We start from the raw sequence: 18,176 nt of genomic DNA, 5'->3' as shown, positions 1-18,176 counted from the left end.
AATACGTCTGAAAATTTAGTTGTGTAGGTCAGGCGCTTTAAATACCTGCCGCTCCCACGACAGTCGGGTCTATGTAACCGGAACTGACGCGGGTTTTTTATTAACTCGGCGGAATTCTGCCGATACAATAACAAAAACTTTACTTTATCCTTTCTGTAACCTTCCAACAACATTCCATTTCAAATTTTACGAGCTTTCTAGATTTGATTTGATACAAGAAAAAAATCGATTTTGTTAAACGGTCACACGGGACGAACCCTTTGAAAACACATATTAAAATTTTCAATCAAAAATAATATAGTTCCTTGAGTCAAACAGCTCTAATAGTTAAAACTAATGATTCAATAAAAATGTAACAATAAGTGTGACAACAATACGGAGGAGGTTGTAGGAGCGGCTAAACCGCTTTTAATGAAGAAAATAAGACTTGCTCGTTTAAAATCGGAATATTTATATATATATTTCTGAACACAGCTCAACTGGCCCTTGTAGCAGTGGAAAACGGTGATATGGTCGGATGAAAGCAAATTTAATTTGCTACTACAACGCCCATTTACCGCATATCCGTCGATTTCCGGGTAAACGTTTCGCCAAAAATTGTGTGATGAGAACGGTTAAACATCCTGAAAGCCAACTGGTCTGCGCATGATTTCCTTTTTATAACCGGGGTCCCTTTCTTTTTATTGATGGAATGATAAATGCTGTGAAGTATAGCGAAAGTTGTGATCCATTTTATCGTGCCCGTCGTAGAAGAGCAATATGGGCATACTTCGCAGAACATCTTCCAAGACTACTCCGCACCGTGTCATCGGACTAAATCGGTAAGTTTTATATGCTATTTAATCACCGATATATTCTCATGTTTATATTTAGAAAAATGTCATCTGTCTACATTTTCTTGTTTTGCTGGTTCAGAAAACATTTGCAGACTTTGGGATATTGCATATGACATGACCAGGAAATTCTGCCGATTTGAACCCGATCGAGAATCTTTGGCATGCCATGAAAAAGAAAATAGCTCAACTCGGGCAATGATTGAATTAAAAAAATACTAAATAATATGTGGGGGCAAGAAAGTTCAACGGAATGCCTTGAAAACGTCTTTGTCCAAGCAGTTATAGTTGCCAAAGGTGGTTCAACTGCATATTAAACCACTTAATTAAATATTTATTAATTTATCATATCAAAAAAACAATGCAAAACTTGTTCAAAAATGAAAGAACTAGAATACAAAATAAAAACTCTTTTTTAAATATAAAAGTTCATAGTTTCCTTATAACAAATAGTATAAAAATTAAAATTATTTCCTCACGAAGCTGCTCATTAGTTGAGTATTATATCCTATTCCGTATATATTTAAATTTTTAGAAAGGTGTGATAGGTTAAATCGCTGTAATTGCAAAAGTACTGCAAAAAAAGTTGTGGTAAGGTTTGCGTGGCCACGTGTGTAAATAGATATACATATGTATATAAATATATAATTTTTGTATTTAGTAAAATAGGTAAAAAAAATTATGAACATATAACTGTTTATATAAATATTACTTAATTTTTGCTTTAGAAATTGAATATATGTACATATCATTGTTCTACAATTATGTTATTATCATTATTTTTTCAATTTTTATTATTTTTATAATCACGTTTTTCATTGCATTCTAGTCCACTTAATTTTATTTCAATTTTTCACTTCCGTCGTGTTCATTTCAATTCATTTATTTGTTTTGTTGAAATTTTTTAAATTTTGCCCGGCCGAGTAACGCATTTCTTCGGCATTACGCACACCGAGTGCCAAAGGCCGGCACATTTGCGGTTCTCGTTGCATGCAGGCAAGCACAAGTTGGCTCGGCTGCCTTGGCAAAGCATTTACATATTTTCAACTTGGCAATAACTGCACTTTATTGTGTCACAGCTGTTAAAGTCAGCCGTTCAACATGCAAACATGCCATTGCATACATATGCACATACTTATTTGTTTACACTTACTGCTGACCGTTGAACACCACAAAGCTCCAAGCGCTGGCGCTGCGATTGGCGACTGCACGCACCCAAGTCGAGCTTAGCACGAGACCGGTTGGCGTCAACAACAATACAACAACACAACAACTCTTAGTTTCTCATTTACAGATTTTCCGATTGCATTGCTCACAAGCAGTTTTCGTCTCTCTCTTTCTCTCTTTTAATGGGTTTTCAATTTTGTTTCAGTTGCCGATATGTGCTCAATTCGTCAATCGTTTAGCTGGGATCGTTTAAAGTGCATTTATTCGCTACGCGTCATCATCATTCCCCTTCTTCCTCTGCCTCTTTCACACTAACTCACTTGTTTCGTTTTTGTTTAACGCGGACAGACGGACACGCTTTTCCCAAGTACCGTTCACGACTGAGCTCGTTTTTTCAACGACCAGTTAGTTTTATAAATTTACTAAATTTTCCACCTTTGCGCTGCAGTCGGCGGAGTTGTTAGTCAGTGCGTCACGCCGGCCCTACACCAACGACCGTTAGTTGGTTGCCGTTTTACCGTTTTGCCGATTTGCATTTGCAGTCATTAGTTGCCTCTTTCGCTACTTCGTTGTTATGTCGTTTCTGTTGTTCAACGTTTACTTGCCCATTTTCCTTGCCTTCCTGCCAAAATTCTAATGCACATTCTGTTATTGCATTGTTGGCGTTGGCCAAACGTGGCAAGCGGCCAGCTCGAAACGGCACAAACTTGCCCCAGAATCAGGAAATTCTACTTTAAAACACCGAATCGCAAATTGCAAGCTGCCTACACGTAGCAACGGCAAGTGGCAGACGAACGAAATCGAAAGCCTTGCCAAGCGGCGAAGCCCCGAAAAGCTGGCGAATGCAGTCACAACTGGTTGGCGGCGGCTCCAAAAGGTGTTGGCAACGAGTTGCATCCAGGCCGACCGGAGCCGGTCTTAAGTAATGCGCCGGCAGCCGCCTGCAGGCCGTCAGCCGTTGTTAAGCGCAGAGTTTTGTCAAAGCAAACAGCAGCTTGCCTCCACCAGGCAGCAAAAAAGCACACGAACAACACAACAACAACTACAAGCCGGCAGCGCCAGAGTAAACAGGTGAATGTTGTGTTGCGCAACTGTGTGTTTACGCTGCAGAAGCGTGTGTGTCTGTGTGTGTACGGACGCACACACAGGCCGCCACGTCAATAGAGAGTAAAGCAGCTTGAAAAGTTGCAATGTGATACCCTTTTGGGTGGCATCCTTTTAATGTCGACAACAGCTAAAGAGCAACAAAGCAACGACAGCAGCAATGATGACGCCAACAGTCGGCAGCAGATGGGCAGATGGCTCAACAATACCCTTGTCACTAACACACACATACCCATACACAACATTATATAAATAGTTATGTATACACAATCGTATAAAGAAGTTAATTGGAATGAAAGAGGCCAAAGGATAATGCAATTAATTGCTCGTACCGCAAGCAGCAATTTGCGGCGGACAAAGCGCAGGGGATCAGTTGTGTGTGGAAGGAAGAAAAACGGCAATTTATAATAATATTTATGTTCTCAATATTTTACATTTTTAATCAATATATTAATTAATATTATTGACAGTAAGGATGCGAAAAAAATCGAAAAAAACTAGAAACTTGATTCCCAAAATAACCGAAAAAAGGCCGCAGAACTCAAAAGAGCTCGATATTTAGCCCTCAGGAGTGCTTCAGAATACTCCATGTTTAGTGTCGAATGAACACATTAAATATTGTAGCGCCTGTATCTTAACCGAAGAAGTCGAAAACTACTAAACACGTCTCCAAATCCCTTTCTTTTGAACATATAAACAAGATCTCGATCCTTTCGACATACCAATAAAGAAAATTTTAATAGAAATCCGTTAGAAGATGTTGACATGTATTGAAGACATCGGAGAAGTGGACCTTATGACTTCTTAAAGGCACTACAAATTCAGAGGACTTACAGAAACTAGTATTCTAAGTCCTCATATTTTTTAACGCAAATCAGAAATTTGTGGTAGGTTTAAGGGGTTATAATTTTAATTTCTTTTGCACTAATTATAACCCCTTAAACCTACCACAATTCCAACGCATTTTAATCTGTCGCAATTTTTTCGAAATATTTACGAGCAGAGTGCTGGTGTTTATGCAGAATTATGCGAATCACCACCACTGCACAGGTGTTGCACAAACGAATTTTTAAAACTCCAAAGTCACTAAGTGAAAAATTTGATAGTCCACACGCCATGGCCAAATATGAAATATGAGCAGACGACTGGCAAACCGGAGTTCGCGCCACGTCGTGTGGCGTTTAACGGAGCATTTGCAAAAAAACAAGCTGCCAGGCAACAGCACATGCAAATTCGCCAGTGTATGAGTGCACACATACATACTTAATTGGCAAATATCCTTGCGGACATAGTTAGGCACTGCGCTCATAAACGAGCGACTGGTTTAGTGAAGCGGTCGCTTTGTATATCTAGACAGGTGCATAAACATGGACGCATACAAGGAGGGGTTAAAGCACTCAAACGACTTTTAGCTATACATGCCTTCTGAACATCAATGCTGTTTTTGCGAAATTTGTTAGGAACAGCAATAGGATCTGGTTCGGAACCAGTTTAGTCTAAGTAGGAGATGGTAAATAATCGACTATGCAAACCGGTATGTGATTAAATCGTTGAAACCAGAACCCTTAGAATAATTGAAACGGAGTTGATACTCTTGGTGCGAGCTAAAGTCTTTCTCATGAATTTCTTGCGACTCTATCGTGTACACAAAATTTAGAAACCATCGAAATTTTTTGGAAATTTTGAGAAGATATGAATAAGAGATCAAGTGTGTAAAGACTAATATGGCTGATTGAACTAAAAAATATTGGAAATATTCATTGAAAATATTAGTATGGTACTTTTAAAAATTAAGACTATCGAAATTTACAAAAAATAAAAATTATTTTTTTTTTTTAATATTCACACCAGGTGTGTCCCTAAATTGCGAATCCGGTCGAGATCCCCCTCTAGAGCAAGCATGTGGAACGCCAATGCAAATATATCCCTACACATACAGACGCACTTTCGTAGACGCCTTGAGGCAGCAACTTTTGTTGCTTTTGCTACTCATATACCGCTAGCTTTTTGCGTTGTGTCTCTTCTTCTTCTTCTTCTTGATTTTAGCATGCACCTCTGCTTGTTTGCTTCCTTCCTACTCGAATTTCAGCTTTCGAGTTTTGCTTCCTTGCAAAATATTTTTAGTTTTTTACACACACACACACATCCACACTTGCAAACTCGTATATTAGAGCTCATGACTGTTTTTGCTGTTGCTACTAATTGTATTCACGACGTTGTTGTTGGCAATATTATTAGTGTGTATTGTTGTTGCCTTTTTTGCAAATACTCCTGCTGCTGCCGCTGCCGCTGTTGTTGTTGTTGTTGATTTTGCTTAATTCTCTTTTGAGGTCTCGTGTTTAGCGCACAAGTACAGTAGTTTAGCGGAAGTATCCGGCACGGCCAATAACAAAAAACCACCAACAATAATCGAATTACAACAAGCAGTAAATAAACGAAATCCCAAAAGGAGGCGATGAAGACGTGTGCATGAATATGAAGGCAACCGAACGCAAGAGCAAGCAAAAGCAAAAACAAAAACAAAACAAGAAAGTCCAACAATAACAGCAGGCGAACACGAGGAGCCACAACAATGAAAGGTGTGATTGTATGTGTGGGCACTTTGTTGCACGCAGACACACACACACACGTGGACGCGGTGCACATGCTGCATGGAGGGTTGGGGGATGCGGATTCGAAACGTCGCTGCGTCGTGCAGTCGCTCAGCCATCGGTCGGTAGTTTTCAGTTGCCGAGCGAGCGGATGGAGGAGCAGCAGCTGCAAACGGCAAACATCGCCAAAGCCAAAGCCAAAGTATTCGAATCGCATTTTTACTGCACGCGCACAAAAGGAATACCAAACAGGCGAGCGTGCGGTGCACTGCGCCACCGAAGGCACGCCACGCCACTCCAGTGTGTGGAGCGAGCGCAGCGGCGAGGGGCTACTCACATACATATGTGAAATAACAGTCGCATTGCCGCAAAACGGAAAGGCCAAGAGGAAGTAAAAGACATTGCAGGTTTCTAAATATGTGTGTGCGCAGTTTGCGTGAGTGTGTGTGTGCGTGTGCCAGTGTTTGGCAATCAAAGAGCAACACCACAATAAAACGACAACAATACTAAAGTCTGCTACATCGGCTGCATAACAATGAAGATTTAGCCAATTCAACAACAACAAGAACATTCCCCAAAACCACACACACGCTTATATTGGAGCTCGCAGCTGAGCCGGACAACATTCACAATTAGGAATATGCGCTGACTTCTTCACTTCTTTGGCCAACACCGAAGACCAAATGAATGAGTCAGCCGGCGCAGTTTTTCTTGCTCTGAGAGCACTTGAGAACCATTTTATGTTCTCTGGTGTGAGTCGGAAGACAACCAGAATTGCTCGCAACATGTTGTCTGTTTGATTGCAACAAATTTAGTTGCATGTTGCGGTTGCGTATGTGTGGCAACAATGAACAAGTTGCGAGAGAATATACAATTTTTTATAAATTCTCTGCTTTTACTCCGGCACGTATAAGAGTCGACGGAGAACGTAAATATATTTTACGTGCTACGCTGGAGTGTTGTCCCAAAGCAGCAGCAGCCTAATTACACCAGTAAATGTAATTTCTTATATGGTCATCATATACTGTGTATGTATGTATGTATGTATGTATATACGTATAACCACGTTATTTTTTATGTTTGAGCTAGTACATATGTATTTAAAAAGAACTGTTGGTGTACTAAATATTTTATTTGATATTAAATACATTTAAATATATTTTTTGTCTAAACTGGCATTAGACTCTTTTTTAAGGGACACATCTTTCGTTTCATTTTTCAAAATTTTCTATTGAAAAAAAAACCATAAATTTTAAATATATATTTCAAATATTTTTTGAAGTAAAGCGTTCTAAAGTCTAACCACTTATCCGACCACTTTGTCGTTAGGGGTTAGGTGGGTTTAAAAATTTCAAAAAATCGATTTTGTTTTGTTTGTCTTTTTAAATTCTATAACTCCTCTAGAATATTGTCCTAAATTATCAAGTTGATTCGAGTAATAGTTTCGGAGATACAGTCTTGAGAAGTTGTACGCTCGAGGATAGCTGGGCAAAGTGCGCCGTCTTTAAACACAGTTTTCAGTTTTTTCCCTTCGTCCACGTTTTAAGTTAAGGTTTTGACTATAACACTTATTTTTTCACTTTAAATGAATCCGTAGAGAGTTATCTTGCCAACGCGGTGCCATCTTTTTTCCGGGGGGTCAACGAAAATGGCGTCGAAAGTGGCCGAGTTTAAAATATTTTTTCTAAAAATTTCAGAATTTAATTTTTTTGTTAATAGTTATGTTTGTGACAATAAAAAATTCAAATAAAATATTTGATCTTTTATACGAGAAAAAAATTTTTGAAAAAAGACTGTTTTTTACCCGAGGAAACCCTGGCAACCTCTTAAATATTATACGATTTTTTGGTTTTTTTTTTTTACCGTAGGTCATTTTACGAACAACATCTTCCAGTCTAGAATGTCTTGCTTTGGTTTTATCTCCGAGGAAGACCAGAATTATAACAACAATGGAGGGCCCTTTTGGAAAACAATTGATACAGTTTGCTTTTTTAAAATACCAAAAATCGATTTTTTTAAACTGACACATTAGGTGTGACCCTTAAAGGTGAACTTACCGAGGCAAGTCTGCTAACAACTAGATATCGAACAAATAACTTTAATATACTGTTGCCAAAGAAAAAGTTATACCCAGTCAGCTCTTGAATAAACTGATTTATGCTCTGTAAATATAGAGTGAAATCCTTGTTCTACTTGTATAAACAAATACTTCTCTAAATTTTAAAAATTAATAAGTTCTAGGCGCCTCAATGATATTCGCTAGATTCGTTTCTTCCATTAAAATTTAAATGATTTTAAAAACTTTAACCCAAAATAATTTTGGGTAACTTTGCTAGAGAAAGACCTACAATTATTAAACATTTTCTTAGAATTAATTGCAAAAATTTTAAAAATGTTTATCTGCGTTAAATTAAATAAAATTTCAACTCTACTAGTTATCGAACAAACTCACAGCTCACCAACACAATGGTAGGTGGAGTTAAGCCGTGTTAGAAAGCCACTCAAAACAGCCAAAGAAAGGTACGCGTTTTCATCGCAAACACTCAAACACTGGTAAATCACAGCAGGCAAAACGATTCACCAACCAACTGAGCCCACAAACACAATGGACGTCCAGCGCAGTGCCTAAGCCAACTTAAGGTCATCAGTGTTCGCTTGCCCAACCAGTTTTTGCCCAATCGGCGCTCGAGCGCTGAGCCACTTGTGCGGCCCAAATGCAGGTAGACCCAAGGCAAAGTACACACAGCCACGCATGCAAGCCCATATGTACATAAGTATGTAGTGCTGGGCTTGCTGAAAGATTGCAGATTATGCGATATAAAGCAATCAAGTAAATACACATATAAGCTTAAAGGTCGGGCAGGATATCATACCCAATACAAATACGCTTAAAGTGCAGACTGTTAAGTTTTCAAACAAGCATCCTTTGTATTTTAACGCATAATTAAGTTAGTTAGCTCTTGCCTAACATAAAATCTAATGTCACTCGAGTTAATTAAATTTGGCTGAAAGGATAAAGCCAATGCTCACAATAAACGTAGTTTTCAGTAATGAGAACTTTTTTGAAGTTACAAAGATAATTACACATATGAATGAGAAAGCACAAAAAATATTAAAAATGTAGACGAACCCCTGTAGGAACAACGAAAGCTTCGAAAAAGTCATAAAAGTGGTTTGCTCACAACGAATGGTGGTGATATACATACATACATATGTATATAGCTAAGAAATATTATATATTATTATATTGAGTGCTGAAAACTACCGGTTAGGAATAACCATTAGAGCTGGAGGAAATTATAAAGCAAAGTGATGTCGGGTAATATTAAAACTTCCTCTTCATTATCTGATTCTAAATATATTGAATTTTACAAAAACAAACTGTCTTTCTTCGAAAATATCTTTGAAGCAGTTATGCAAACCAGAAATAAAATGGTTATTTTGGATTCACAGAGTAAATAGGGTATCATTGGTAAATATTAGTTACAATATTTCTATGTTGTTATTGATATTTTCAATAAATTAAATATTTTTTCGATAAAAAAATTTTCCTGATGTACATAAATTTTTTTTGTTATAGGGCTTAAGTGGTCCAAGACGATATTTCTTAATCTGTGTAATATTTCTATATAATATATGATTACTATACCAAACTTCACGAACTTATTATAAAAACTAATTTCACTATTCCGATCATCAGTTATTCCCTATTGGGAGGCGTCTAATGTCAGCACCCAAAACCGCGGCAACCACCACACAGCACAGAAGAAAGGCAAATAAAAACAGGATAATTACAAAAACCTCAATTTAAACATAAACACGTTAATGATACACAATTACACAAATACTTGCAACAACGCATACAACAACACTCACATACTCACACATATGTAAACTGTTTAATATAAGCGTACATGTAAAGCAACAACATGACCACATGAATAGAAGCTATTACACAATTATTTGCCGAATACCCAACAAGCAAGGACAAAAGGATATTGTGGGAAATTATTTTCCCGATCGTTTACTTGCATGTCCCCCTCCTCGGCAGTTCCAATGGAAGGGTTGCGCACCGTTATTAATGTAAGCCCACTAATAAATAAGTGAGCATACACAAGCTGTGGCAACCGCACACACACACACACGCATTCACATGTATACATGTGTAATTGGTTTGTTGGTTCTGACTCTGACATGGGTTGTAGAAAAACCTGTTTCTAATGCGATTAAAATAAGCAATAAAATGTCAGCCGAATGTAACGCCGCGCCGCGATTACAAGACCACTATCTGGCGTTGTCGCAAATAAATTAGGGAATACACATATTCACCAAACATACATACATACACATATGAATGTATGTGAATGTGAATTAATGTAACAATTTGAATTTAATAGCAGCGAAATGGTTTGCACTTGCCCAATTGTAAAAGAGACTCATAGCCGTTTAATTATTTCAACTTTGAATATTCCTTTCCCCTACAAACTAGTATTGATTATACTCGTAACATTTTGAACTGCTGGAGCTTAAATTCATTTATATTTTCAGGTAGCTCCACCTGATCTCTCCAAAGGAGTGGAGGTCTTCCTCTTTCACCGCTTCCCCCGGTGGGTACTGCGTCGAATACTTTCAGAGCTGGAGCGTTTTAATCCTCTTGGACGACATGACCTAGCCAGCTTAGCCGCTGTCTCTTAATTCGCTGAATGTCGTCGTATATCTCATACAGTTCATCGTTCCATTGAATGCGATATTCGCCGATGCCAATACACAAAGGACCATAAGTCTTCCGCAGAACCTTTTTCTCGAAAATTCATTACGTCGACTCGTTATATGTTATCATCGTCCATGCTTCTGCACCATATTGCAGGACGGGAATAATGAGTCACTTATAGAGTTTGGTTTTTGTTCGTCGAGAGAGGAATTTACTTTTCAATTGCCTACTCAGTCCAAGGTAGCATCTGTTGGCAAAAATTATTTTGCGTTGGATTTCGAGGCTGACATTGCTGTTGATGTCAATGCTGGTTCCAAGATAGACAAAATTATCCACGACTTCAAAGTTAAGACTGTCAACAGCGACGTGGGATCCAAGTCGCGAGTACGAAGACTGTTCGTTTGATGATAGGAGATATTTTGTTCTATCTTCTTTTACTACCAGATCCATTTGATTCGCTTCCTTAAGCAGTCTGGAGAAAGCAGTGGCAAATGATCTCAATATAATCGGGAGAGAGTCGCCTTGTATGAAATCTCTTAACGGAGCTTTTGGTATTGCTCAACGTCAGTTTACACAGCCATATTACTTTAAAATCGACGAAGAGGTGATGTATATCGATCCTCTTTTCACGGATCTTTTCCAAGGTTTGCTGAATATCTGGTCAATTGTTGATTTCCAAGCCTAAAATAGCACTGATCAGTTCCAATCAGGCCCCCGCCGCTTTGTTGTTCTTCAGACGAGTAATTACTATTCGAACTTCTTTATGGTCGGTTAATTGAACCTCCGCTCCATCGTCATCGATTGAAGAATCGGGTTCACCTTCTTCTGGTGTTCTGCTTTCACTGCCAGTGAAGTGTTTTCTCTATAATTTTAATATGCTCTGGGCATCAGACACTAGCTTACCTCTGGGGGTTTTACAAAAGCCAACGCTTAATCAAATTGCGGAATGACCTTCTGAGCTTTCAGCGAATTTGGATTTTTACTTTTCGGCTCATTTTTGGAACACCATTTCCTAAATTATTGGACAATCGACAGTTGACGTCTTATCTAAAAACACAGGTCTCGTCACCAATAATGCGGCATTTGAGCCCAGCTATGTTGTCAAGCATCTCTTTTGCGAACACTACTCGTCATCGTTTTTATAAAGATTCAGGTCGTTTCGTACGAGTCTAGCATTGAAACGCTTCATACCCAAAACATTAACCAAACTGTGTTGAGTCCATCCATAAGAGATGTTGAGTTCTTTTGCTATCTCTCTGTTGCCAACATGACCATTTTCTAGCACTCTTTCTTCTTCTTTTTCGCTGTAGTATAAATAACAGAAGTAGATTTACAAATTCTAAAAAACACTTTTTTGAAGTACACTCATTGTTCAATTTTATTTTTTCATTATAAAAATCACCATACAGACTATTCCACTGTTAACGATTCGGCTTGCGGATGAGGCTATATGGACCAATCTATGTCAATTTTGATCGAATGGTCAAAAGAAAAGTCTGAGTCATTATTTATGAGGTACTAGGTCTTGAAATATTCGAAAAAATGTATTTTAAAATATTCTGAAACTTGTGAGATTTTTGAACTTAAAAAGCACGATTATCCGAAAAATTTTCCAGGGGAAAAAGGAGAGGCGTTCAGTTAAATGAACCGCAAGGTGATAGTATATAAGCTGCACTATCTTCAAAAGGCTTACAATAGGGATAGATACAATCTGATTATTTCTAACAGTAATAACCAACGAGAAAGAAAGTATAACCTTAAAGTCATAATTTAAAAATGTCTGCGCACTACTTAAATGCCAAGTCCTTATTTGTTCTTTTGCCGTGTCCTTATGAGTTTTAAAGAACCGAAATATTCAAAGACAATTCCTGCAACGTTGCTTTATTCCGGCATGTAACGGTATCCGTGTGTGCACACTGTTCTTTGTGCATTTGACGGAGTGTCCTATTTTGGAAACTTATGCTTTCTAACCGGCTGAGCAAATTATGTTACGCTACGAAACACACGCACACATACATACGTACCGTTATTCGCGCTCAAATGTGCAAATTTCACGTGTGTGTGTGTATGTATGTGCGTTTCGCATTAAAGAACTTTTGCACACTGAAATTTCATAATTTGTGAATGTGTATGCGTGTGTGTGTGTCCATAAATCTTTATGAAATATCTAAAACATATTTTTATTTCTCATGCAAATGAGTGAGCAAAGTAATGCAACGTAAAACATACAACTACTAAACAGAATATTATGTTTTCATGGGGATCACGGTTACTCGGCTGCGGAATATATAACGGGGCGGAAATGCTACTATTTCGCAACTAGAATTTCTGGTCATAAACTGAACTAGTTCAAAAAAGTACTTACTTGTAATATATTACACTTGACATATAAAAAGCATATAGTGGTCCGCCAAGAGAGGTTTCGACGAATCAGCAGCTTCTTGGGGAAAAAAGGAATGTACAATATTTAAGATCGATATCTCCAAAACTGAGGGACTAGTTCGCGTATATACATGCAGGTGGACGAACAGACGATAACTGCTAAATTGTAGTAAACTTAAAATATCATCCTGAATTCCACAAAATCTCATAGAATTATTGGGTAGTCGAAAAAGTCTTTTCGTATTTCTAATCAAACTTCAACTTATTTTTTTTATATTTATAATGAACTTGAATTAACCAAATATGTTCTATTTTGGTCGACCAACTTTTGCCATTTTTCTGCTAGAGACATTATTCCATCAGTGTAAAACTTTTCTGGTTTCTCGGCGAAAAACTGCGAAAAGTAATTTTCACAGGCTTCTCTTGAAGCCAACTATACTCCATTAAGGAAGTTCTGCATTGACCGAAATAAGTGGTGTAAGGTCAGGGCTATATGGTGTATGCATCAAAACTTCCCAACTAAGCTGTCCAAGTTTTTGGGGAGTCATCAAAGATGATTGTTGTCTAGCGTTGTCCTGGTGGAAGACGAAGCCCTTTCTGTTGATCAGTTCTGGCCGCTTTTTTCGATTACTTACTTCTATCTCAGTAGCTGTTGACAGTAAAATGTAGAATCAATCGTTCGACCAGGCTGGAGCAGCTGATAGTGGATGATTCCTTTCCAATCCCACCAAACATTCAGCATAACCATTCGAGGCGTCAATACTGGCTTTGCGACCATTTGTTGAGCTTCACCATGCTTGGACTATGATCTTTTTCGCCCATTATTGTCGTATTTCATCCACTTTTCATCTCCTAACACCATTCGCTTCAGAAACGGTTCGATTTAATTTCGTTTCAGCAAAGAATCGCAGATGTTAATTCGGTCCATTAAAATTTTCGCAGACAATTCATGTGATACCCAAACATTGAGCTTCTTTTTGTATTCAGCCTATTTTAAATGGTTCAAAACTGTTGAAATCTGTTACAACTTCGACGTGCAAATACTTCCAATATTTGTTGGGATAAGGTATGGTTAGCTGCTTAGTTAAGCTTTCGTTATAATCTACTTAGTTAAGGGGGTATTCTGGTCTAGGAGCATGAATTTCAGGTAATTTTTAAAGTGTCGTGAAAAAAAGGTAATTAATATTTTTACTATCCATTTTTTTATTAGTTATTTGTTAATTTTAGAAGAGTACAGAAAAAAATTAAAAACTAAAAAAAGTAAAAAATTTCAAAAATTATGAGCTGACGAAGTGGCGGGTCTCTAAAAATTTCCACATGACCATACCCATGATTTCAAACCTCCTAGTTATCTGAAACCAAAAAAAAAGATTATTAATCTAGAATAATGTCGCAATGGCCGGAACTACGGAAAAGTGGGAAAATTTTTTTTTCACGAAATGGCGGCTGCCTGAAAAAAAGTTTTTTTGTATCACTTTTTCTGACTATTTCGAATTTTTTAAAATAATAAAATAAAAATTTGGGGATGGGGCTAGTTCCAACCATAGACAAGCCTATACAGAAGACTCTATAAAATTTTCTAGTAAAGTAAAGTTTCGCGTAAAGTCTTTTGTTCGATTAGTTCCGGCCGAACCCGTTTGGATGCCGAGTCAGAAAAATAACTATATCTCCGAAAATAATTTGAATTTTGATAAATCCTCTTGTACAGATATTCTTGAATAGTTAAACTTTGAAAATATAAAAAAAATCGATTTTTTTTAATTTCGAGACCAGAATACCCCCTTAAAGATCGTGTAAACCAGAGCCAGTTCTTTTCACTGCAAGGTACTTGTATCCTGTCTGAATTTTTTTTTTAACAGAGACAAAAATTATATAAACACAAGAAAATTATCAAGATTTTTTAGTACAATATTCCCGTCTTTTATATATCTCTTCCAACTTATGACATTTTCCTGACTAACTGAAAATATAAGTTATGATTAAGCTCTGGTACCCTAAACAATAACTCACATGTGGTTAATTCACAAGGTCTAGAAATGGAACGCAAGTCACTCGTAGCTTCGGTCAAACCCCTGAGCGTCTTACCAACAGGAATAATTTTATCCTTAAGAACATACCGTTCTGTATTTCAGGCACAATTAACGTATGAATTGTGAGTGTATAAACATTCACTAACAACAACCAACAACATCGACTCTCGATGAAGCAGCGTATAGTTTCATAAACATAGCAATAACAATAACAGCAACTGCGTTTAAGCGCTTACTCACCAACTCTAAGTCAACCAGCGAGAAAGTAAGCAGGCAAGCAACCGAAATTGTTATATAGTAAAGTCATTGTCGACGAACTAAGCGTTTAATCCGCGCTTGAATTATTCAGCGGGTCTGAGTTGGCGTGCATATTTGCATTTAAATCGCGAAATATTCAAAATAGTTTTCATGCTTTAAAGCAACACAACAACACTTTCACACAGCTGATATGTAGGGTAAACTTCCTGCACGCCGGCAGTCGGAAGAATCAAACAACTCGAAGCTGCGCAGCACCTGCTGCCCGCGTTCTCGCAGGAATTAAAAGTTGGCCCTGTCGAGCTTCAGCGTTCGCTCGAAACCTAATAAACGATTAAGAAATAGAAGTGAAATACGTTTGTATGTGTGTGTGTCTACGAAGCACAGTTTCTCTTGTTTCCTTTGCTTGCGCATTTTTCACCTGCCAAGAATCACTTGGCAGCTCAGCGCCGACAATGCAATGCGATGGGTTAAGAAAATTAGCATATTCGTTGGCAACTTTCGAAAATTCGTTTGCACTCGGTGCACACCCACATACACCACATATACCGGCATGTTTTTGCAGTGTTGCGAGCGAAACATAAGCGCACAGAGTTAGAAATAGAAGTTGGAAGAAAAATAGTAAGAAGAAATTGAAAAAACACTGCTGCGCGGATATAATTATGTATGTGTATATAGGCATGCATGTGTATTTGCCTCTGGTTTGCATATGGTGTGCAATGCCGGCAAGTTTATGGGAGCGGAAGTCTATTTTTAGGCGCTAGACATGCATATATGTACCTTCCACACGCCAAGCAGCGCCGAGTGTGAGTGTTTTCATACAATTAGACGTCAACTCAAAGTCAACGTTGAACTCAAACAATAAAGCTTTGTAGATGTATGTATGCACTAAAGTTAGCTTTAGACAGACAAACACGCGTTGAAGCAAAGCAAATTCCACAATCTATGAAAATGTATTAAAATATGGTTTTGGTTTTTTTTTTTAAGATAGACCCCGATAAGCAAGAAGTGAGTGGCACTAAAAGATTTTGCCAGCGAGTGAAAATTAGCACGAGACGACAATACTAGTGAAACACAAGTAAGGAATAGCTAAGTTTGGATGGAACCGAATATTTTATATTCTTTGAATTAATTTTGAGATTGCTCAAGTCAACTCAATAATAAGTTTTGAAGTAGTTTTGTATTTTGTATGAAGTAGTTTTGTATATAAAGAATACTAACTGACTGAATGAAAATCATTATGAGTGATATATGGGTGTTGGAGGTAGTATTGTCTCGATTTTATCTATTTTTGGCAATACTAAATACTATCAGCAGGCCACATACTAATAAAATATTTCATTAAGGTACTTTACATGCAATCACCAAACACATGGAGCAAATCCAGCCGGATGTTCGAATATCCTGATATTAGTTATATAGGGGCTAGATCAAGTTTTCAACCAATTTTATCTGTTTTATGCATAAGGATGCATTGTTGTGAGTTAAACACGCTCATTCATTTTCATTGAGATAACTCACATATTGGCCGGTGTATGCGGTATACAGTCACCCGGAAGTTCAAAAGTCTTTATATTAGGTATATGGGGACTAAGGGAAGTATTGACCCGATTCAACTCATTTTTAATACCAGAGAAATTATTAACAGGAAAAGATTATCTCTGTATTTCAAGGAAATATCTCACACATTGACCGATATTTTCCGTCAAAAGTCAACTATAAGTACTGGGGTCAACAAAGTCGGTACCTCGGGGCTTAAAAAGTTTTTGTCCAATTCGGATAATTTCTAGAAATAAGGTGGCATACTTCAAAGTCACAGTTTTATCTCGCTATATATATAGTATCTTACTTTATATTCTAGAAATTTTAGGAATCGAAAAGAATTTAAAATTGTGTTATATGGGAAGGTGGCGTGGTTGTACTCCGATTTGACCCATTTTCGCACTGTATTATAAGAATGTCAGTGTAATGATATGTACCGAATTTGGTTGAAATCGGTTGAGCAGGTTCTGAGGTCTAGTGGACGGTGCCACGTTCAACGTCCAATTTTCACACCGGCTCTCATAAAGCTTTCTTGTACCATCTCGATGGCAAAATTTAATGTCTCTGGCGTATTTAGTTATAGATTTACCGCGCTTTTAGTAGTTTTTGAAAGTACCGTTATATGGGGAGTGAGCGAGATTATCATCCGATTTCAACCATTGTCACACTGACGACAAGAGTTCCTATAAGAAGATAGATAGATATGTACATTAAACTTGTTAGTTTACGGGGCCATGCCCACTTTTCACATTTTCAACAATTATATCCCACAGGTGCCCCTAGCTACTGCGATCCCCTGTACTAATTTACAGCCCCATATCTTATTTTATATTTCCACACAATTCGTCGATTCCAACGGTTCCCAAGAATATCTTTAAAAAATCATGCAAACTCTTTAATGCACATATTTCCCACCAGTCAGTGCACTTGTATTTAGGCAAAGCCGCATACATATTGTACAAACAGCCGGAATTTTGGCATCACTGCAGCTGCTGAGTGAAATGGAACTTTCTGCTTAATACCAACGATTGCCGCCGTTGTCGGTATTGTTGTTTTTGTTGTTGCATTACGTATGCGTTGCCATGTGCATTATGAATTTTATGCTAATATACTCTAGATAAGTCTTAAATGGATTTTACTGCGCCGGCAAACTTTCAGCCGAGGCGCGAAATTGTGTCAAAATGAGCTCAGAAAGCATAGAAATTTTAATATTTGGCTTTCATGCAATAAATATGAAAAATGTACGCAAAAGTAAAGAGATCACATTTGAGGCAAATGGCAAAAAGACACACACATAGATGATAAACAAAAAATAATTCTTGGTGCAAAAATTAAATTATTTCAAAATAAGTTTTCGTGGTCACTGCGCAGCTGGTAGGTGCTCTTCTCACAGTTTCTGCTCAGCGCATACGCCTGCGAGAGATTTGTACCGGGCGAGATTGTTGGATAAGCGATGCAGTGAGTTTTTCACGGATGTATCGAGGCTGAGTGGGCGAGTAGGTGTTGTAGCCTTCTGTCTGAAGCTCTCAATCAACTCTAGTTTCAGGCTACTAAACCGCAG

At 37.7% G+C, this 18,176-nt stretch overlaps 2 protein-coding genes across 3 annotated transcripts in view; one reads left to right on the top strand and one right to left on the bottom strand.

Moving 5' to 3' along the window:
- The window catches only part of LOC126763062 (protein rhomboid-like), a 48,314-nt gene extending 45,930 nt beyond the window's left edge, over nucleotides 1-2,384 (bottom strand). Inside the window, exon 1 of one of the 2 annotated variants that reach the window (XM_050480257.1) lies at nucleotides 1,969-2,384. The gene's annotated coding sequence lies outside the window, so the exon portion shown is untranslated. The remainder of the gene's footprint in view (nucleotides 1-1,968) is intronic. The other variant, XM_050480254.1, reaches the window with a different exon arrangement.
- The window catches only part of LOC126763083 (NHP2-like protein 1 homolog), a 74,322-nt gene that overhangs the window by 13,401 nt on the left and 42,745 nt on the right, over nucleotides 1-18,176 (top strand). The window lies entirely within an intron of this gene.

The sequence above is a fragment of the Bactrocera neohumeralis genome, chromosome 6 (genome assembly GCF_024586455.1).
Source record: "Bactrocera neohumeralis isolate Rockhampton chromosome 6, APGP_CSIRO_Bneo_wtdbg2-racon-allhic-juicebox.fasta_v2, whole genome shotgun sequence".
Taxonomy (NCBI): domain Eukaryota; kingdom Metazoa; phylum Arthropoda; class Insecta; order Diptera; family Tephritidae; genus Bactrocera; species Bactrocera neohumeralis.
The sequence above is the reverse complement of the archived record's forward strand: the minus strand, read 5'-3'. Positions and strand labels throughout refer to the sequence as shown.